The sequence below is a fragment of the Arachis ipaensis genome, chromosome B9 (assembly GCF_059453495.1).
Source record: "Arachis ipaensis isolate K30076 ecotype BB chromosome B9, ASM5945349v1, whole genome shotgun sequence".
Classification (NCBI taxonomy): Eukaryota; Viridiplantae; Streptophyta; class Magnoliopsida; order Fabales; family Fabaceae; genus Arachis; species Arachis ipaensis.
In genome coordinates this window covers 128,666,649-128,689,283 of record NC_142444.1, presented here as the reverse complement: position 1 = coordinate 128,689,283, position 22,635 = coordinate 128,666,649, and the positions used below count along the sequence as shown (strand labels likewise).

Sequence of the window (22,635 nt, the reverse complement as noted above, 5' to 3'; positions counted from 1 at the left end):
ACCAAAGAATGTAATATTTAAGCAATAATCATCAATTTCTTGTATGAAAAAGCATAGAAAAATATTACATGATGACATGTCATCACAACACCAAACTTAAACCTTGCTTGTCCCCAAGCAAGAAAAGAATCATGCAATTAAGATTGACAACCCAAGGTAAGAAGGATAACAACTCAATTATTCATGGTTAGCTAGTTTTCTATGCATGCTACAATCACAAAAGAAATGTAAATGATTGATGCTTCTATCTAGCTCAATTTATGAAATCTTTTTCTTATATTTCTTCCTTGAAACAGGCTTTTGATTTTCTTATTAGCTTCTCCTTTTGGGTGCTTTGCCCCATGAGTTGATAACAAAGCTACGATTCTAAATGCTTTGTTTTCAAGTATTACCACTTGATACATAAGCACCACAAGCATTTGAATTAGAGGACTTCATTAAGCTCATTTTTCTTTTCTTTTCTTGACTCTCTAATCATTGATGCTCAGAACCTTGAGCTTTGAGGGAGTGCTTTTGCACTTGAGCCTAGCCTTGACTTCTAAGTGTTTTGTTTTCAAGGATTTGGCTTGATACATAAACACCACAAGTACTTAACAAATAAATTGCCATTGGTACTCAGAGCCTTCAGCTTTCTCATTCTTTCCCTTTTTCTTTCTTGCTTTATTTGCATTTACTTCCTTCAAGGTTTTCATGATTTTCAAAAGATTTCACAAAATGTACTAGATGAAAACTTCAATTAAATAAAATCCAATGCAATTGAGCAACAATTAATCATACTAGCTTTCCAATACTTGTATACACATGCTAAAATCTTCTTTAATTCCTTGTTTGTTTATGATCATAATGCTTTATTGCTTTTGAACTCACAAAACTCAAGTTGGTAGTCATAATGCCACAGCAACATGTTACAAATCAAGATTCAAGCTATGCTTTATTCATACACACATGTAAACAGAAAAGATGAAGACAATCATGCAATTTAAGTGCTGGAAACAAATGAGGAGAAAAGGAACTCTACAACCTTGTAGTTCATCTTCATTATTGTTGTCCTTTTTCCTCTATTCTTCCTCTTTCCTTTTCCAAACTCAGAATACTTACTCATCTTCAAGCAACAATTAGAACAATGGCTATGGGGCTAAGATGGATCATGAGTATCTTATACAATGAAATGTTAGTAGCACATGTGTTTTAAGCAAGCAGAATTAAAGATAACAATCAAGGCACAAGAGACAAAGACATTTTGATTGCATAGATAAGAAGGTGTGCACAATACATTGCATAAAAGATAAGTGGCACACCAAACTTAGTGTGACACTTTCACTTGAAATTAATGCAAGTATCTAGTAGATATGGGAACCAAATTTTTGTTGCATAGCAACACCAAACTTAGAATGCAATCCTATGTCAATTTATTTGAATTAAAACTAAATGAAAAAAGAAAAACTGTTATATGTTAAATACAATCACCAAGTGAAGAATCTGTCATGAATAAGGATGTCTTGGTGAAATATTAACAAGAACAGTTAAACAGCAAATTAAATGAAAGCAATTAAAGATAGAAAAATGACTAAAGCAAGTAGAATAAAAAAAAGTGTCAAATTAAAAGAGAAAAATAAAACTGCAGAGGCATTATGATTATGCAGACAAGTAGTGTTGCTTGAATGAATTGCATAGAAAATAAGTGGCACACCAAACTTAGAATCTTGGTGTGTCACTTTTATTTTTGATTTGATGCAAGCATTCAAAAAGATTGAAAACAATTTGTTGCAAGGGAACACCAAACTTAGAATGTAACCATTTGCCAATTTATTGAATTTAAACAAAGCAAAGAACGAAAACAAAGTAGAGAAGAGAAATTATACCTACGGTTGACATGTTGTTCACTTTCTTTCTCTTCTTCCAATTTGTTAAGAGGAATGACCTAAATTGGGGAGATGATTCAGCTAGTGTCCCTTGTGTTGGCCTTTCCTCAGCAAGCTTCATTTTGTAAATAGCTTGATTGAGCTTGCTTGCTGGATTAGGGACAGAATTGGTGCTATTGCTAGTTGCCTTCACTTCTTTGGATTCAAGACTTGGTTGCTGTATAATTATTGGAGTTTTGTCTTCATCCAGAGCCTTTTGAATTGGTGGCTCAAGGAGCTCTTCCTTCATGTACTTCTCAGCCTCACTTGAGTGTGATTTCTCTTGAGTATCTTCCTCCATTTTTTCTTCATGATTTTCCATTAATTCCTTTGGGAGGGAATCTTTATGTTTTATTGTCACCTCAAGTAGCTTTTGTGATTGGAAAAATCCTTGGCTCATGTCCCTCATCCTTTATTGCAATTTCACTTGCAACAGGGACCTTTTGTTCTTGTTTTTTCACTTCCTCACTCACAAATTGGTCTTCATCCTCACTGTTTGATGGTTCTAAGTTCCCCCTTGTTTGCTCTAAGGGCCCATTCATCTTCTTGAGGATGATTTCTTTCCAGGATTGGGGTTGTGTGTATCTTTCCACGAGTTTTCTATGTATTTCAATGGCTTGAAGGTAATCCTCATCTGCTGGTTCAAGAGATGAAGGTTGAGAATAATTTTGGTGACATGGATGTGTTGTGGTGAAGTTGTGTTGAGGGGTGTGGAATGAGTTGTGTGATGGATTTTGGAGGAAACTTTGTGTTGAGGCATAATCAAGTGATGATGAACTTTCAAATGAGAAATTGGGACGTGAGGGTGGATGCTCTTTCATTCCTTGGTGATACTCTCAGCCACCATTAGAATAATGACTTGCATCATTTTGTGGTGGAGGAAAATATCCCATATGATTCTCTTGCTCATCTTGTATCTCTGAAGCAAATCTCCATGAATTGGAGTGCTCAGAATGTGTATTCTCTTGGTGATATTCCCAGCCACCATTAGAGATTGGTGATGGTGGGTGATATCCCATAAAATTTTGTTTGACCATAAGATGAGTTGAACTCCATTTGTATTTTGTAAACATTAATGAAATTTGAAATTCATGTCACAGAGAAAGAATTTCTTAGTGAGGCAATAGCTCAAACACCTTGCTATCAATTTAAAACAGAGAACAAAAATAAAGAAAATGCTTGATCTAGACTTCTCACCCACTTAATCATTGTTGATCTAAATCAATCCCCGACAACGGCGCCAAAAACTTGATGGATATTTTGGAAAATGAATTTCCAAACATACAAATCTAACCGGCAAGTGTACCAGGTCGTATCAAGTAGTAAAACTCACTTATAGTGAGGTCGATCCCACAGGGATTGATGGATCAAGCAACTTTAATGGGTGATTAGTTTAGTCAAGCTAACATTGAAGTGAAATTGGATGAAATGTAGCCAATAGAAAGTAAATTGACAAGAATTGTAAATGACAGAATGTAAATGGACAGAAAACTTAAAGAGCAAGAAAGTAAAATAACTGAAACTTAAATTGCAAGAAAAGTAAATTGCATGAAATGTAAAAGGGGGCTGGGGTGCTGGAAATTGAAGAAAGTAATAGATCAAGCAACTGGAAATTTAAATTGCAGGAAGAATAAATTAGGAGCAATGTAAACAGAGAAGCAAAATTGCAGTGAATAAGAACTTAGAGCAATTGCAGGAATTGTAAATTGCAGGAAAATAAATCAAGATCAGAGCAAGCTCAAATGGAAAATGTAGATGAACAAAAGTGTAAGAAAATAAATTGAGAGCATTAGGAACAGAAAGTAAAAATTGTAGAGAAGGAAATTGTAGCAGAAAAGTAAACCAGCAAGAAAACTCAATTCAATTGTGAGATCTAAAAAGACAAGTGAAGATTTCAGGGGATCAAAGAGACTAGAAAACAAGTCTAGATCTCACCCCCTTCCTTGATCCAATAGAGAACAAGATGCAGGAAAATTAAAGATGAAAGTAATGAAGAGAACTTTGATTCAAATCACAATTCACTTGAAATTTTGCAGAAGAAGAACAAGAGAAGTTGCAGATAGAGAATGAAAATAGAATTCCTTTCAATCTCAATCCACGATTTAAAACACAAATGAAAACTAAGAGAGAGAGCTCTCAAATGGAGCCAGCCCCTATACTCTCTAATGGAACTCACCTTTTGAAAATGAGAATGATACCTTTATATAGGTTTTTTACAAAATGAAAATAAAATGAAATTGAAATGAAAAACAAATTAAATAAAAATCCTAATTCTAGCTTGTTCTTGGCCTTTGAGTGATGATGTGAGTTTTGCTTGATTTGGATTTGAAGAGAGATGTGTTTGGTTGGCCTTGTTTCAATTTAGTGGAGAATTGAATTTAATTGGAATTTTGGTTGAATTTTGGCCCATGGGTGACACTCCCAGGGCACGGCTCAGTTCAAATATCAAACTGAGCTCTCTATTTGCACTTGGTGTGCCAAGTTGTGCGCACCAAGCCTTCTTTGTTGCTGTCCCCTTTGATCCTTGCTCGTGTCACGTTGTTGGAGTGCATGGGGGAGTAGTGCTCAGTTAGGAAAGTGAACTGAGCTTTCCTTTGTGTGCCTTGGTAGCGCCTTTGGCTTGAGTGTGAGGTCTTGAGTTCGAACTTTGGTGGAAGCACTTTTGTGAGCATTTTCCTTGAATTTTCTTGAGTGGGAGCCCAATAAAGCTCAGTTGGGAAAGTAAACTGAGCGCTATTTTGCTTTGGAGTGAGGCTCCAGCTTCGAACCTTGGTGGAAGTATTGGCTGATTTTTTTTGCCTATTTTTGGCCTTTAAAGATGCATTTCACTTGTGCTTCAATTTCATGCCAAATATGGACTATTATATATTGTTGGAAAGCTCTGAATGTCAACTTTCCAACACAACTGAAAGCACATCAATTGGACATCTATAGCTTAAGTTATAGCCCTTTGAAGGAGGCATGGTCATGTTGTAAACGCCCAAGTTTTAACTTAGCGAAAATTCTTGCTTCCAAGCTAAGTTTCTTGTACGGCAAAGCTAAGTTCACTAAGTTAACCGAGCTTTGAGTGCTGGTTACCAATTTTCTTTGATTTGGTCATGGGCCACGCTTTTAAAAGCGTAGCCTAAGGCTCCAAAGTGTGCTCCAACTTCAAAGTGTGCCCCAAAACTCTTTTTTTTCTCCTTTTTAGCTTATTTTGTGCTTCTTTGCTTCTTTTTCTTCTTATTTCCTACAAAGTTTATCAAATCAAAAGATCAAAGAAATATACCATTTAAGCACCAAAGAATGCAATATTTAAGCACTAATCATCAATTTCTTGTATGAAAAAGCATAGAAAAACATGACATGATGACATGTCATCATGAATCCCTCTATGAAACTTGGGAAAGATACAAGCAATTGATCAGAAGGTATCCTTCTGACATGCTTTCAGAATGGAGCATCTTATGTATATTCTATGATGGTCTGTCTGAATTGTCCAAGATGTCATTGGACCACTCTGCTGGTGGATCTCTTCATCTGAAGAAGACGCCTGAAGAAGCCCAGAAACTCATTGAAATGGTTGCAAATAACCAGTTCATGTACACTTCTGAAAGAAATCTTGTGAATAATGGGATGACTTAGAAGAAAGGAGTTCTTGAGGTTGATACTCTGAATGCCATATTGGCTCAAAATAAAATATTGACTCAGCAAGTCAATATGATTTCTCAGAGTTTGACTGGAATGCAAGCTGCAACCGGCAGTACTAAAGAAGCTTCCTCTGAAGAAGAAGCTTATGATCCTGAGAATCCTGGAATGGAAGAAGTGAATTACATGGGAGAATCCTATGGAAACACTTACAATCCTTCATGGAGGAATCATCCTAATCACTCATGGAAGGATCAATAGAAGCCTTAACAAGGCTTCAATAATAATAATGGTGGGAGAAACAGGTTTGGCAATAGCAAACCTTTTCCATCATCTTCTCAGCAACAGACAGAGAATTCTAAGCAGAGCCTCTCTGACTTAGCAACCATAATCTTTGATCTATCTAAGACCACTCAAAGTTTCATGACTGAAACAAGGTCCTCCATTAGAAATTTGGAGACACAAGTGGGTCATCTGAGTAAAAGAGTTACTGAACTCCGTCCAAGTACTCTCCCAAGCAATACTGAAGAGAATCCAAAAAGAGAGTGCAAGGCCATCAATATACCTCACACGGCCGAACCTGGCGAGAGTCAAAAGGCAGTGATTTCTAGTGAGGAAGACCTCAATGGACGTCCACTGGCCACTAAGGAGTTTCCTAATGAGGAACCAAAGGAATCTGAAGCTCATACAGAGACCATAGAGATTCCACTGAACTTACTATTGCCATTCATGAGCTCTGATGAGTATTCTTCCTCTGAAGAGGATGAAAATATTGCTGAAGAGCAAGTTGCTCAGTATCTAAGAGCAATCATGAAGCTGAATGCAAAGCTATTTGGTAATGAGACTTGGGAGGATGAACCTCCATTGCTCATCAATGAACTGAATGATCTGGTTCAACTGAAATTACCTCAGAAGAAACAAGATCCTGGAAAATTTTTGATACCTTGTACCATAGGCACCATGACCTTTGAGAAGGCTCTGTGTGACCTGGGGTCAGGAATAAACCTCATGCCACTCTCTGTAATGGAGAAACTAAGGATCTTTGAGGTACAAGCTGTTAATTTCTCATTAGAATTAGCAGACAAAACAAGGAAATAGGCTTATGGACTTGTAGAGGATGTCTTAGTAAAGATTGAAGGCTTTTACATCCCTGCAGACTTCATAATCCTAGACACTGGGAAGGATGAAGATGAATCCATTATCCTTGGAAGACCCTTCCTAGCCATAGCAAAAGCTGTGATTGATGTGGACAGATGAGAGTTAGTCCTTCAATTGAATGAGGACTACCTTGTGTTTAAGGCTCAAGGATCTTCTTCTGTAACCATGGAGAGGAAGCATGAAAATCTTCTCTCAATACAGAGTCAAACAGAGCCCCCACACTCAACTTCTAAGTTTGGTGTTGGGAGGCCACCATTAAGCTCTGAATCTCTGTGAGGCTCTCTAAGAGCTCACTGTCAAGCTATTGACATTAAAGAAGCGCTTATTGGGAGGCAACCCAATGTTATTTAATTATATTTATATAATTGTTCTCTGTTGTTATTTTATGATTTCCTTAGGTTGATGATCATGTGAAGTCACAAAAACAACTTAATGACAAGTCATCATATGCTAATTTTGCAAGCATTTTTCACTTGTTTCATTAGTTTTTATGCACTTTCTTGCATTGTAAGTTAGTAATTTGGAGTGGAATTGTATGGTTTCTTTGAATCAATCAACCACCCTTTAATTGTCACAAAATCATGAAGTTTAAGCTAAAATTAATTGGTTTTAAATGAATTTTAAGCTTTGTGAATTTTGTGATACTTTGATTGGTTATTTTGATTACTTGTAGGTGAAGAAAAGAAAAAAAATAAGGAAAGCGTAGCCTAAGGAGCATGATCTAAGGAAATAAAGAAAGCGTGCACAAGGAAGAGAAGCGTGGCCCAAGGAAAGAAAAAGCGTGGTTCACACAAAGAGTGAGAGCACAAAGCTCTTGCCAAGAGCTTAGAGCTCTTGTGGAGAGCTTTACTTCAAAAATCAAAGGCCAAGCAAGGAGCAAGAGCTTAGCCAAACGCTACAAGGAATAAGGAAGCAAGGCAAACTCAAAGCTCAGCTCTTGCCAAGAGCTTTTTTGGGCTTGCTTTCAAGAAAATCAAGGAAGAAAAGCTCACCAATGCACTCACCAAGGTTTGAACTCAAGACCAAAGGGGGAGAGTGTAGTGCTACCTTACAAGGAAAACAAGCAAAAATTGGCTTGTTTTCACTCCAGGAGATTCGAACCCAAGGCATGAGGGAAGGGGGCAGCGCTACTCACAAAGAAAAATAAGTCAAAATTGGCCAAAATGCATCTCCCAAGACTTGAACCTTACACCTAAAGGATAACAAGAAGGCGCTGCTCCAATGAGGCAATGGCGCTCAATTGCTCTACTTAACTGAGCACTATTTTATATTGCTAGGCATAAAGAAAATTGGCTCCACAAAATGCATTCACTGGGAATCGAAGTGAGAGCTTCACTCAAACAACAAGGAGCGCTGCACTCTTCATGAACTTGCAACCAATTTTGCTTCACCCAAGGCTTGAACCAGGGACCTCAAGAACAAGCAAAAGATTTATTCTCTTGTCACAAGGAAGGAACATGCGCACACTTTGGCAAGGAAGGGAACCAAAGCTCTTGGCCAAAGCTCTTGCCAAGAGCCGAGAGCTTTCCCCTGGGAGGTGCACCATGGGCCAAAAATTCATCAAAAATCCAAATTAATTCATTTCTTCACCAAATTTTAAAGCCCACCCAAATTCTTAGATTCAAATTAGGAAGTGTATAAATAGGTGTTATTTTGATTTAGAGAGAACCTTTTTCTTCTTTTAGAATTTTTACTTGTAATTTTGAGAGTTTTTCTTTGACTTTGGATCTCTGAGTTCTATTTTGGGAAATTAGGAAGGATAATTAATCTCTCTTCTTCCTTGTTCTTGCTTCTACACGTTTTATTCTTTGTTTTGGATCTTGGATGGAGAATTGAAGAAATTCTGTTTCAATCTCACCTTGGGATCTCTCTCTGTTTATTTGTCTGCATAATTGAAGGAATTGTGACTTTGGATTTGAATTCTCTTTACTGCTTTCTTCTTTACTTCTCCTGCAATTTACTTTTCTACTTCTCTTGCAATTGTTCTTGGTTGGATCAAGGAAGGATTGAGATCTAGACTTGTTCTCTAGTCTCTTCTAACCCTGAGATCTTTGTCTTCTCTTGAACCATTGCAATTGAGCTACATTTTTCTTTCTGTTTGGATTTTCAAGCAATTGTTCTTTTCTTGTTTAGATCTGTTGCATTCTAATTCACCCTTTACTTCTCTGTTTAATGCCATTTTACTTTCTCTTGTTTAATTTCTGTATTCCCAGCTCCCGGATCCTTTTATTATTCAAGCCATTTACATTTCTTGCATTTTAAGTTTCAGTTATTTACATTTCTTGCACTCTAAGTTTCTGCCATTTACTTTACTTGCTCTTTAAGATTCAGCTTCTTTACTTCCTTTACTCTTTAATTTACTGCAATTCTTCCCTTTCCCTTTACAATTCATGCAATTTAGTTTCTGTTAATTACAAATCACTCCAATCAACTCTTGTTCGCTTGACTAAATCAAACATTAAACAAAAATTGCTCAATCCTTCAATCCCTGTGGGATCGACCTCACTCACGTGAGTTATTATTACTTGATGCGACCCGGTACACTTGCCGGTGAGTTTTATGTTGGATCGTTTTCCACACATCAAGATTTTGGCGCCATTGCCGGGGATTGATTAGATTGACAATGACTAAGTAAGGTGGTGGTCTAGATTAAGCACTTTTTCTTTTTCTTTTTACTAAGCATACTAACTGTTTGAATTTTTGCTTAAGCTAACACTAACTTCACTCTAGCAATAGAGTGTTTAATTCTGGTTCCTGGTGCTGTGTTTATGTCAGGAGGAAGAAGCGATGAATCCACACCTTTTGATCATGAAACACTTTGGAGCCTGAGAAGAGAACCAAGAAATGGAAGAAAATCTAACAAATCTATAAGTGGGAGTGGCCAATGACAATGGTCAGCCCCAAAGGAGAGTATTGGCTTCATATACATTTGCTAATCCAAGGCATTATGGGAGTAGCATCCTTACCCCAAATGTCGATGCAAATAACTTTGAGTTGAGGCCCCAACTCATCACCTTGGTGCAGAACAACTGTTCTTATGGAGGAGGCCCCTTGGAAGATCCAAACCAGTACCTATCCACCTTCTTGAGGATATGTGACACAGTGAAGACCAATGGTGTGCATCCTGACAGTTACAAATTGTTGCTGTTTCCATTTTCTCTGAGGGACAAAGCTACTCAATGATTGGAGTCATTTCCAAGAGAAAGCATCAACAATTGGGAGGATCTAGTGAGCAAGTTCTTAGCCAAGTTTTATCCTCCTCAAAGGATCATCAGGCTCAAAACAGAGGTCCAAACATTTACTCAGATGGATGGAGAGTCATTGTATGAAGCATGTGAGAGATACAAAGCTTTACTCAGGAAGTGTCCACCAGAGATGTTTTATGAATGGGATAAACTCCAAAATTTCTATGAAGGACTGACAATGAAAGCTCAAGAGGCACTTGACTATTTAGCAGGAGGCTCAATGCAACTCATGAAGACAGTTGAAGAAGCTCAGAACCTCATAGACATGATGGCAAATAATCAATATTTTTTTGCTCATCAAAGGCAATGCTCACCAGCTCTCAATAGAGGTGTCCTGGAGCTTGAAGGTGTTGACACTATCTTGGCACAAAACAAACAGATGCACCAACAACTTCAGCAACAAATAGAGATTATGACCAAGAAAATTGATGGACTGCAAAGTGCTGCAGTAAACACACAAAGCCAATCTCAAACTGCACATGGGTGGAATCAATCTGAAGAAAGTTTTGGGACATTCAATCATGAGCAACCAAGCCCTGAGCAGGTGTAATACATGAACAACACCTCAAGTTCATTCCAACACAACTTCCATGGTGATGCATACAAAACACCCTGGAGAACTAATTCTAATTTAAGGTGGGGTGAGCATCAGAATCAAAGGCAAAGGAACTTCAACTCTGGAAACCTCAGCAACACAAACAACCAAAGCCATTCATCTAAAGATACTAACCAATTCAAAAACCCACAAAACACATATCACCAACCCCATAACAACTCACAAAACCACCAAAATAGCCTTTCCACATCCACATTCCACCAACAAAATAACCCTGCAAATATTTCAAACAACCTTCAGCAACAACCATCTCATCTCATACAACCACAACCAAATCCAGACTCTCAAAGAATCTCTAGTCTAGAGACATTAATAGAGAAACTCATCAAAACTCAAGAGATGGCTAGACAAGATCAAGAAGCAGCAAGAAAAGATCAAGAGATGGCAAGCAAAAACCAAGAAGCATCAATCAGAAACCTTGAGAGGCATTTGGAGTAAATGGCTAAGCAAATTTCAGAAATGGGTGAGAAGAGAGCAATTACCTTCCCCAATGTCACTGAAAGAGACAAAGGAGAAGCTACAAAATGGGAAGAGTGCAAAGTAATCATAGTGGAAAGTGAGGAGACTAGGGAGAAGGAAGCCATCAATCAAGAAGAACATAACAGAGAAGTTCCACAAGAAGAGACAGAAGAGAAAAGTGAAGAGGATAGAAAGACCAAGAATGCAAAAAGCTCAAAGAGAGACAAAAATATCCTTGAGCCACAGCTGCAAGAGAAGAAAGATGATCCTGGAAGTTTTTACATACCTTGCACCATAGGAAACATAACAATTAAGAAGTCATTCTGTGACCTCGGTGCAAGCATAAACTTGATGCCTTTGTCTCTAATGAGGAAACTTCAAATTTCTGAGCTGAAGTCCACACGAATAGTTCTCCAAATGGCTAACAAATCCATTAAGCAAGCACTGGGAGTTGTGGAGAATGTGTTGGTAAAAGTGGGAAAATTCTTTCTCTCTGCTGACTTTGTTATCTCAGATATAGAAGAGGACCCTAACACTCCCATCATCCTGGGGAGGCCTTTCCTAGCTACGGACAGAGCATTGATAGATGTTGAAAAAGGGAAATTATTGCTGAGAGTGCATGATGAGCACCTAGCATTCCATGTTTTTAAAACCCTGCATGAGCCCACTCAAGAAGAAGATTGTATGAAGGATAAGGCCAGAGATCAAAGTTTGAAGGAGACAGTCAATGAGTTAACTCCAAAACTTCTAAATCTATGCTTGAAAAAAGTAGAAATGGTGCAACAGACCAAAGAAATCAAGGAGGAACTAGATCCAAAACCCCCAGATGAGAAATTCAACACCCCAGATAAAGAGCTACCAAGGCATGAATTATCTTCTGAGAAAGAAAAGAAGAAGAGGCCAAAAGGGTGGAGAAACAAGAATATCCCCACTGAAGGCTTCTCACCAGGGGATAAAGTGATGTTAAACACCCAACCAATGAAGGTGTTTCCATAATTATCTGAGTGCTATACTGTGAACCGGATCCTTTCACTTGAACACCTAGAGATCATCAAAGAGGAGACCGGAAGGAAGTTCACAGTAAGAGGAGAAAAGGTGAGGCACTATGATTTTCAACCCCCATGATCAAAGGATGAGATGTCAAGCTAGTGACAATAAAGAAGCGCTTGTTGGGAGGCAACCCAACTTGAGGTAGTTCACTCTTCATAGCTATTTTAATAAAAGGGTTAATTAGACTTATCTATATTGCAAGGAGCTAAGTTTGGTGTTGCACACCAAAATAAATTAAGGGAGAATTAAGGATTCTAAGTTTGGTGTTCCACCAAAATCTCATTTAAAAGCACATTCTCACCTTCTGCATACTTGGCTGCTAGCTCCGAGCAATCAGATAAACCGATTAACCAATTGTTTACCTTTTAGTTTTTCCAGTTTTTATTGCCTTTAGCAAAGATAAAAGGATTTCACATATGGTTAACCTATTGCATCAGAGGCATTGGCAAGGAATTAAGTTTGGTGTTCCCACACCAAAATAAGTTTGAAAGCCGCCTTAAATTCATGCATATTAACCATCTACTTAAGGGTTTGAGAAGCAAGCCACTTTTGAGAATTATGCAGGAAAGAAGCCAACATTTGGAGACAGTCTGCATTATGACTCAAAAGGGATACAACAGGAGGAAGAATGAAAAGCTACAACCCAAAAGGTTGTGTCTACACTTAATCCTTGTTGTTGAAGAAGTACTTTAAATTGGAAATTCTTGTATGTCTTACTAAAGTATTCAGTTGGTTGCAAGTGGAATTGTTTGTCAAGAATGCTGATCTGCATAATGCTTGTTGCCCATTACTTAGCTTGAGTTTTGCTTTGTTTCCCATATACTTGAATAAAAGAGAAATATTTGAATTAGGAAGTAAATATCCAATGTTGCATAAGTTAGAATGAAAGTTAGTGGTGGTATTTGTTGATTTAATGCATGGCTCATAAAATAAATGCTGCATAATAATATGTTCTTTAAAGAAGGAACTAGTTTGATGTTATAAATGCTTGAATCATTAAAGATCCCTTGAGAATGAAATAAAATAGAAAGAAAAAGAAAGAGAAAAAGCCAAGAATGGCAAAGAAAACAAATAATAAGGCTAGGCACCAATAGCTTGGACCCTAGGACACATGCCTGTGGTGTTTTTGTGCTAGGATATGCTTGGACAAGTAAGTTCTAAGGAGTATTTCAAAACTTGGCCACTTAGATCAACTGATTTGGGATTGCCAACTGAAAGTCCACAATAAAGAGCAACCTAGCTACAAAACACTTAGTTATCTAAAGAGATGATGGGCATCAATGATCCTAGGAAGAAAATGGTGAGCCATGTGTCTATGGTGAAGGAATGTTGAACAAAGTTAAGCCAAAGGCTGCTGCAACATTTGCCACCAAGCCTTCAAAGAACAATAAGCTCTCTGAGCAAAACAAAGAAGGAAAACTTAGCAAGGGAACAAGCAAAAGTAAAGCCTTATAGTAGCAAACTTAGTGATCCTTTGAGGAAGCATCTCTTATGTAACAACAAGCAATAAATGAGCCATCATTGTCTGCATAAAAATCCCATGAACCAAGTTCAACTATATGCCTAATAAGGATATGCACACTTCTCTGTTTCATTTCATTTACTCTTATGTTTGATGCTTGCTTGGGGACAAGCAAGATTTAAGTTTGGTGTTGTGATGACAAGTCATCATATGCTAATTTTGCAAGCATTTTTCACTTGTTTCATTAGTTTTTATGCACTTTCTTGCATTGTAAGTTAGTAATTTGGAGTGGAATTGCATGGTTTCTTTGAATCAATCAACCATCCTTTAATTGGCACAAAATCATGAAGTTTAAGCTAAAATTAATTGGTTTTAAATGAAATTTAAGCTTTGTGAATTTTGTGATACTTTGATTGGTTGTTTTGATTACTTGTAGGTGAAGAAAAGAAAAAAAATAAGGAAAGCGTAGCCTAAGGAGCATGATCTAAGGAAATAAAGAAAGCGTGCACAAGGAAGAGAAGAGTGGCCCAAGGAAAGAAAAAGCGTGGTTCACACAAAGAGTGAGAGCACAAAGCTCTTGCCAAGAGCTTAGAGCTCTTGTGGAGAGCTTTACTTCAAAAATCAAAGGCCAAGCAAGGAGCAAGAGCACAAAGCTCTTGCCAAGAGCCTAGAGCTCTTGTCAAGAGCTTAGCCAAATGCTACAAGGAATAAGGAAGCAAGGCAAACTCAAAGCTCAGCTCTTGCCAAGAGCTTTGCCAAGAGCTTTTTCGGGCTTGCTTTGAAGAAAATCAAGGAAGAAAAGCTCACCAATGCACTCACCAAGGTTTGAACTCAAGACCAAAGGGGGAGAGTGTAGCGCTACCTTACAAGGAAAACAAGCAAAAATTGGCTTGTTTTCACTCCAGGAGATTCGAACCCCCAAGACTTGAACCTTGCACCTGAAGGATAACAAGAAGGTGTTGCTCCAATGGGGCAAGGGCGCTCAGTTGCTCTACTTAACTGAGCACTACTTTATATTGCTAGGCATAAAGAAAATTGGCTCCACAAAATGCATTCACTGGAAATCGAAGTGGGAGCCTCACTCAAACAACAAGGAGCGCTGCACTCTTCATGAACTTGCAACCAATTTTGCTTCACCCAATGCTTGAACCAGGGACCTCAAGAACAAGCAAAGCTCTTGCCAAGAGCTCAAAGCTCTTGCAAAGAGCTTTATTCTCTTGTCACAAGGAAGGAACGTGCGCACACTTTGGCAAGGAAGGGAACCAAAGCTCTTGGCCAAAGCTCTTGCCAAGAGCTGAGCTTTCCCCTGGGAGGTGCACCATGGGCCAAAAATTCATCAAAAATCAAAATTAATTCATTTCTTCACCAAATTTTAAAGCCCACCCAAATTCTTAGATTCAAATTAGGAAGTGTATAAATATGTGTTATTTTGATTTAGAGAGAACCTTTTTCTTCTTTTAGAAATTTTACTTGTAATTTTGAGAGTTTTTCTTTGACTTTGGATCTCTGAGTTCTATTTTGGGGAATTGGGAAGGAGAATTGATCTCTCTTCTTCCTTGTTCTTGCTTCTACACTTTTTATTCTTTGTTTTGGATCTTGGGTAGAGAATTGAAGAAATTCTGTTTCAATCTCACCTTGGGATCTCTCTCTGTTTATTTGTCTGCATAATTGAAGGAATTGTGACTTTGGATTTGAATTCTCTTTACTGCTTTCTTCTTTACTTCTCCTGCAATTAACTTTTCTACTTCTCTTGCAATTGTTCTTGGTTGGATCAAGGAAGGATTGAGATCTAGACTTGTTCTCTAGTCTCTTCTAACCCTGAGATCTTTGACTTCTCTTGAACCAATGCAATTGAGCTACATTTTTCTTTCTGTTTGGATTTTCAAGCAATTGTTCTTTTCTTGTTTAGATCTGTTGCATTCTAATTCACCCTTTACTTCTCTGTTTAATGCCCTTTTACTTTCTCTACTTTAATTTCTGGTCCCGAATCCTTTTATTATTCAAGCCATTTATATTTCTTGCATTTTAAGTTTCAGTTATTTACATTTCTTGCACTCTAAGTTTCTGCCATTCACTTTACTTGCTCTTTAAGATTCAGCTTCTTTACTTCCTTTGCTCTTTAATTTACGGCAATTCTTCCCTTTCCCTTTACAATTCATGCAATTTAGTTTCTGTTAATTACAAATCACTCCAATCAACTCTTGTTTGCTTGACTAAATCAACCATTAAACAAAAATTGCTCAATCCTTCAATCCCTGTGGGATCGACCTCACTCACGTGAGTTATTATTACTTGATGCGACCCGGTACACTTGCCGGTGAGTTTTGTGTTGGATCATTTTCCACACATCACAGCTACAGAATTAAAGCAAAACAAAAAACAGCATCAAAAATAGCACACCCTGGAGGACAGGCTTATTGGCATTTAAACGCCAGTAAGGATAGCAGAATGGGCGTTTAACGCCCAGTCTGGCAGCATTCTGGGCGTTTAACGCTAGAAAAGGGTGTATGGCATCTGGCTGGCGTTAAATGCCAGAAATGGCAGACAGACTGGTGTTTAACGCTAGAAAAGGGTGTCTGGCTGGCGTTAAACGCTAGAAAAGGGCAGCAGACTGGCGTTTAACGCCAGGAAAGGTAGCAGAGCTGGCGTTAAACCCCAGAATCGGCACACAGTGGGTGTTTAAACGCCAAAATGGTGCAGGGACTCGAATTCCTTGACACCTCAGGATCTGTGGACCCCAGAGGATCCCCACCTACCCTACCTCTCCTTCTCTCCTCTTCACACCTTTTCATAACTCTCTTCCCCAAATACCGTTCACCTATCAAATCCTACCCTCTTCTCCATACTCTCTTTACCACTCACATCCATCCATCATAAACCCCACCTACCTCACCATTCAAATTCAAACCATTTCCCTCCCAAACCCACCCCTCCATAACCGAATTCTCTCTATAAATACCCCTCCTTACCACCTTCAATTTCACATATCTTACACACCCCTACCCCCTTGGCCGAACCCAACACACTCCTCCATCTCCTCAATTTCTTCTTCTTTTCCTCCTTTCTTTCTTCTTTTGCTCGAGGACAAGCAAACATTTTAAGTTTGGTGTGGAAAAAGCTCTACTTTTTGTTTTTCCATAACCATTAATGGCACCTAAGGCCAGAGAAACCTCTAGAAAGAGGAAAGGGAAGGCAATTGCCTCCACCTCTGAGTCATGGGAGATGGAGAGATTTATCTCAAAAGCCCATCACTAAGAAAAGGATGGAGCAAACAAGAAAGCTCACTCATGGAACTCAACAAGAGCATGAGGAAATTCCTCATCATGAAATCCCTGAGATGCCTCAAGGGATGCACTTTCCTCCACATAACCATTGGGAGCAATTCAACACCTCTTTAGGAGATTTGAGTTCTAATATGGAACAACTAAGAATGGAGCACCAAGATCACTCCATCATCCTCCATGAAATTAGAGAGGACCAAAAGGCCATGAGAGAGGAGCAACAAAGGCAAGGAAGAGACATAGAGGAGCTCAAGTACTCCATAAGATCTTCAAGAGGAAGAACAAGCCGCCATCACTAAGGTGGACCCGTTCTTTAATTTTCTTGTTCTTATTTTTCTGTTTTTCGATTTTTTATGCTTTATGTTTATCTATGTTTGTGTCTTTATTACATGATCATTAGTGTCTAGTGCCTGTGCTTTAAAGTTATGAATGTCCTATGAATCCTTCACCTTTCTTAAATAAACAATGCTTTTACTTGAAAAAGAACAAGAAGTACATGAATTTTGAAATTTAAAATAGTTTAATTATTTTGATGTGGTGGCAGTACTTTTTGTTTTTCTGAATGAATGCTTGAACAATGCATATTTTTGATATTGTTGTTCATGAATGTTAAAATTGTTGGCTCTTGAAAGAATAATAAAAAAGGAAAAATGTTATTGATAATCTGAAAAATCATAAAATTGATTCTTGAAGCAAGAAAAAGAAGTGAAAAAGTAAAGCTTGCAAAAAAAATGGCAAAAAAGAAAAAGAAAAAAAATAAAGAAAAAAGAAAGAAAAAGAAAAAGCAAGCAGAAAAAGCCAATAACTCTTTAAACCAAAAGGCAAGAGCAAAAATTCAATAACCCTTTAAACTAAAAGGCAAGGATAAAAAGGATCCAAGGCTTTGAGCATTAATGGACAGGAGGGCCCAAAGGAATAAAATCCTGGCCTAAGCGGCTAAATCAAGCTGTCCCTAACCATGTGCTTGTGGCGTGAAGGTGTCAAGTGAAAAGCTTGAGACTGAGCGGTTAAAGTCATGGTCCAAAGCAAAAAGAGTGTGCTTAAGAGCTCTGGGCACCTCTGATGAGCGGACAATTTATACGCATTTTGGCATTGTTTTTACATAGTTTTTAGTATGATTTAGTTAGTTTTTAATATATTTTTATTAGTTTTTAATTAAAATTCACATTTCTGGACTTTACTATGAGTTTTTGTATTTTTCTGTGATTTCAGGTATTTTCTGGCTGAAATTGAGGGACTTGAGCAAAAATCAGATTCAGAGGTTGAAGAAGGACTGCAGATGCTGTTGGATTCTGACCTCCTTGGACTCAAAGTGGATTTTCTGGAGCTACAAAACTTCAAATGGCGCACTCTTAATTGCATTGAAAAGTAGACATCCAGGGCTTTCCAGAAATATATAATAGTCCATACTTTGCCCGAGTTTAGATGACACAAACTGGCGTTGAACGCCAGCTCCATGCTGCATTCTGGAGTTAAACGCCAGAAACAGGTTGCAAAGTGGAGTTAAACGCCAGAAACAGGTTACAAACTGGTGTTCAACTCCAAGAGAAGCCTCTACACGTGTAAAGCTCAATGCTCAGCCCAGGCACACACCAAGTGGGCCCCAGAAGTGGATTTCTGCATCATTTACTTATTTCTGTAAACCCTAGTAACTAGTTTAGCATAAATAGGACTTTTTACTATTGTATTAGACATCTGGGGACGTTTAGTTCTTAGATCATGGGAGCTGGCCATTCGGCCAAGCCTGTACCTTATCACTTATGTATTTTCAACGGTAGAGTTTCTACACTCCATAGATTAAGGTGTGGAGCTCTGCTGTTCCTCATGAATTAATACAAAGTACTACTGTTTTTCTATTCAATTCAAGCTTATTCCTTCTCTAAGATATCCATTCGCACCCAAGAACATGATGAATGTGATGATTATGTGACGCTCATCATCATTCTCACCTATGAACGTGTGCCTGACAAACACTTCCGTTCTACATGCAAACAAGCTAGAATGAGTATCTCTTAGATATCTAATACAGAGGACCGAGTCCGAGATATTAGAATCTTCGTGGTATAAGTTAGAACCCATGGACGGCCATTCTTGAGATTTGGAAAGTCTAAATCTTGTCTGTGGTATTCTGAGTAGGATCTGGGAAGGAATGGCTGTGACGAGCTTCAAACTCGCGAGTGCTGGGCGTAGTGACAGACGTAAAAGGATAGTAAATCTTATTCCAGTATGATCGAGAACCGACAGATGACTAGCCATGCAGTGACAACTCATTGGACCATTTTCACAGAGAGGATGGGATGTAGCCATTGACAACGGTGATGCCCTACATAAAGCTTTCCATGGAAGGGAGTAGGAATGGTTGGATGAAGACAGCAGGAAAGCAAAGGTTCAGAGGAACGAAAGCATCTCTATACGCTTATCTGAAATTCTCACCAATGAATTACATAAGTATCTCTATCCTAGTTTATATTTTATTTATCTTTTAATTATTAAAACTCTATAACCTTTTGAATCCGCCTGACTGAGATTTACAAGGTGACCATAGCTTGCTTCAAGCCGACAATCTCCGTGGGATCGACCCTTACTCACGTAAGGTTTATTACTTGGACGACCCAGTGCACTTGCTGGTTAGTTGTATCGAAATTGTGAAAAAGAACTAAAATTATGAACGTGCGTATTAAGTTTTTAGTGCCGTTACCAAGGAATGATTGATCACGATTTCGTGCACTAAGTTTTTGGCGCCATTGCCGGGGATTGTTCGAGTTTGGACAACTGACGGTTCATCTTGTTGCTCAGATTAGGTAATTTTATTTTAATTTTAAGCTTTTTGTTTTTATTCTTAATTTCAAAAAATCAAAAAAAAATATTTTCAAAAATATATTTTTCTTCAGAATTTTTAAGAATGAATTCTAGAGTTTCATGAAGCACGTTGAAGCCTGATTGGCTGTAAAGCCATGTCTAATTCATTTGGACCGAGGCTTCCACTTATCAGCATATGAAGTTAGATGAAGTATCAGCTGTTGTATGTCTGATTTGTATCTGCTAAAGCTTGGCTGGCCATTGACCATGTCTAGTGTTTTGGATCGGAGCTTTCACTGAAAGCTTGGCTGGCTAGTAAGCCATGTCTAATTCCTGGACCGGAGCTTTAGACTAACATTGCAAGATTCCTGGAATTCTCATTAAAAATTCTAAAATCCTTATTTTCTTTTCCAAAATATTTTCGAAAAATCCAAAAATTTTTTAATAAAATCATAAAAACAAAAAATTTAATGTTTCTTGTTTGAGTTTTGAGTCAAATTTTAAGTTTGGTGTCAATTGCATGTTTATCTCTTTCTTGCATTTTTCGAAAATTCATGCATTGCATTCTTCATGATCTTCAAGTTGTTCTTGGTAAGTCTTCTTGTTTGATCTTCATATTTTCTTGTTTTGTGTCTTTTCTTGTTTTTCATATGCATTTTCAATTTGTTAGTGTCTAATTATTGAAAATTTCTAAGTTTGGTGTCTTGAATGTTTTTCTTTTCTTAAAAATTTTCAAAAATAAGTTCTTGGTGTTCATCTTGACATTCAAAGTGTTCTTGGTGTTCATCTTGACATTCATAGTGTTCTTGCACACATCATTTGTTTTGATCCAAAATTTTCATGCATTGAGTCTTTTTGATGTTTTTCTCTCTCTTTATTAAAAATCAAAAAATAAAAAAATATCTTTCCCTTTTTATCTCACAAAATTCGAATATTTGACTTGATTTTTTTTCAAAAATTTTTAAAATCTAGTTGTTTCTTATGAGTCAAATTAAATTTTCAATTTAAAAATTCTATCTTTTTCAAATCCTTTTCAAAAATAAAATCTTTTTCATTTTTCTCTCATAATTTTTGAAAATTTCAAATTGATTTTCAAAAATCTTTTTCTTATTTTGTCTCATATTTTCAAAATTAATGCTAACAATTAATGTGATTGATTCAAAAATTTTAAGTTTGTTACTTGCCTAGTAAGAAAGGTTCAATCTTTAAACTCTAGAATCATATCTTTTTAGTTTCTTGTTAGTCAAGTAATCAACTTTAATCTTCAAAATCAAATCTTTTTAAATTTCTTTTTCAAATCTTTTTCAAAATAAGTTTCAATCACATCTTTTTCAAAATCAATTTCAAAATCTTTTCTAACTTCTTATCTTTTCAAAATTTGATTTTCAAATCTTTTTCAATTAACTACTTGACTTTTTGTTTGATTTTAAAAGTTTACTATTTCAATCATATCTTTTTCAAAACTACCTAACTAACTCTCTCTTTCTAATTTTTGAAAATCCCTTCCATCTTTTTCAAAATTCCTTTTTAATTAACTAATTGTTTTAAGCTTTAATTTAATTTAATTTCATTTTTCTTTTTTTTTTAAATTTTCGAATTTTAAAGTTAATTTTAAATATTTTTATTCTATTTTGTTTAATTTTCGAGTTCTTCTCTTCTTCATCTCCTTCTATTTATTTATTTATCTACTAACACTTCTCTTTCACCTAAAATTCGAACCCCATCTTCCTCTCTATGTTCGAATTTTTCCTCTTCTCCTTCTTACACTCTTCTCTTCTTACACTTACATAAAGGAATCTCTATACTGTGACATAGAGGATTCCATATTTTCTGTTTTCTTCTTTTTCATATGAGCAGGAACAAGGATAAGAACATTCTTATTGAAGCTGATCCTGAACCTGAAAGGACTCTGAAGAGGAAGCTAAGGGAAGCTAAAGCACAACTCTCTGGAGAAAATCTGACAGAAAATTTCGAAAAAGAAGGAGACATGGCCAAAAATAACAACAATGCAAGGAAGATGCTTAGTGACTTTACTGCACCTAATTCCAATTTACATGGACGAAGCGTCTCAATTCCTGCCATTGGAGCAAACAACTTTGAGCTTAAACCTCAATTAGTTTCTCTGATGCAACAGAACTGCAAGTTTTATGGACTTCCATCTGAAGATCCTTTTTAGTTCTTAACTGAGTTCTTGCAGATTTGTGATACTGTTAAGACCAATGGGATTGATCCCGAGATCTACAGGCTTATGCTTTTCCCATTTGCTATAAGAGACAGAGCTAGAATATGGTTGGACTCTCAACCTAAGGATAGCCTGAACTCTTGGGATAAGCTGGTCACGGCTTTCTTAGCCAAGTTCTTTCCTCCTCAAAAGCTTAGTAAGCTTAGAGTGGATGTTCAAACCTTCAAACAAAAGGAAGGTGAATCCCTCTATGAAGCTTGGGAGAGATACAAGGAACTGACCAAAAAGTGTCCTTCTGACATGTTTCAGAATGGACCATCCTGGATATATTCTATGATGGTCTATCTGAGCTATCAAAGATGTCACTGGACCATTCTGCAGGTGGATCCATTCACCTAAAGAAAATGCCTGCAGAAGCTCAAGAACTCATTAACATGGTTGCAAATAACCAGTTCATGTACACTTCTGAAAGGAATCCTGTGAATAATGGGACGCCCATGAGGAAGGGAGTTCTTGAAATTGATACTCTGAATGCCATATTGGCTCAGAATAAAATATTGACTCAGCAAGTCAATATGATATCTCAGAGTCTGAATGGATTGAAGGAATCATCCAACAGTACTATAGAGGCATCTTCTGTAGAAGAAGCTTATAATCCTGAGAACCCTGCAATAGCAGAGGTGAATTACATGGGTGAACCCTATGGAAACACCTATAATCCCTCATGAAAAAATCATCCAAATCTCTCATGGAAGGATCAACAAAAGCCTCAACAAGGCTTTAATAATGGTGGAAGAAACAGGTTTAGCAATAGTAAGCCTTTTCCATCATCCACTCAGCAACAGACAGAAAATT

The 22,635-nt window shown here is 37.3% G+C and overlaps 1 non-coding gene across 1 annotated transcript; it reads right to left on the bottom strand.

Annotated features, from left to right (window-relative positions):
* Positions 1-21,978: 21,978 nt before the first annotated feature.
* On the bottom strand, positions 21,979-22,082 carry LOC148546287 (small nucleolar RNA R71). The gene has a single exon (XR_015902029.1). It is a non-coding gene; the product is annotated as a small nucleolar RNA R71 (small nucleolar RNA).
* Positions 22,083-22,635: the final 553 nt, after the last annotated feature.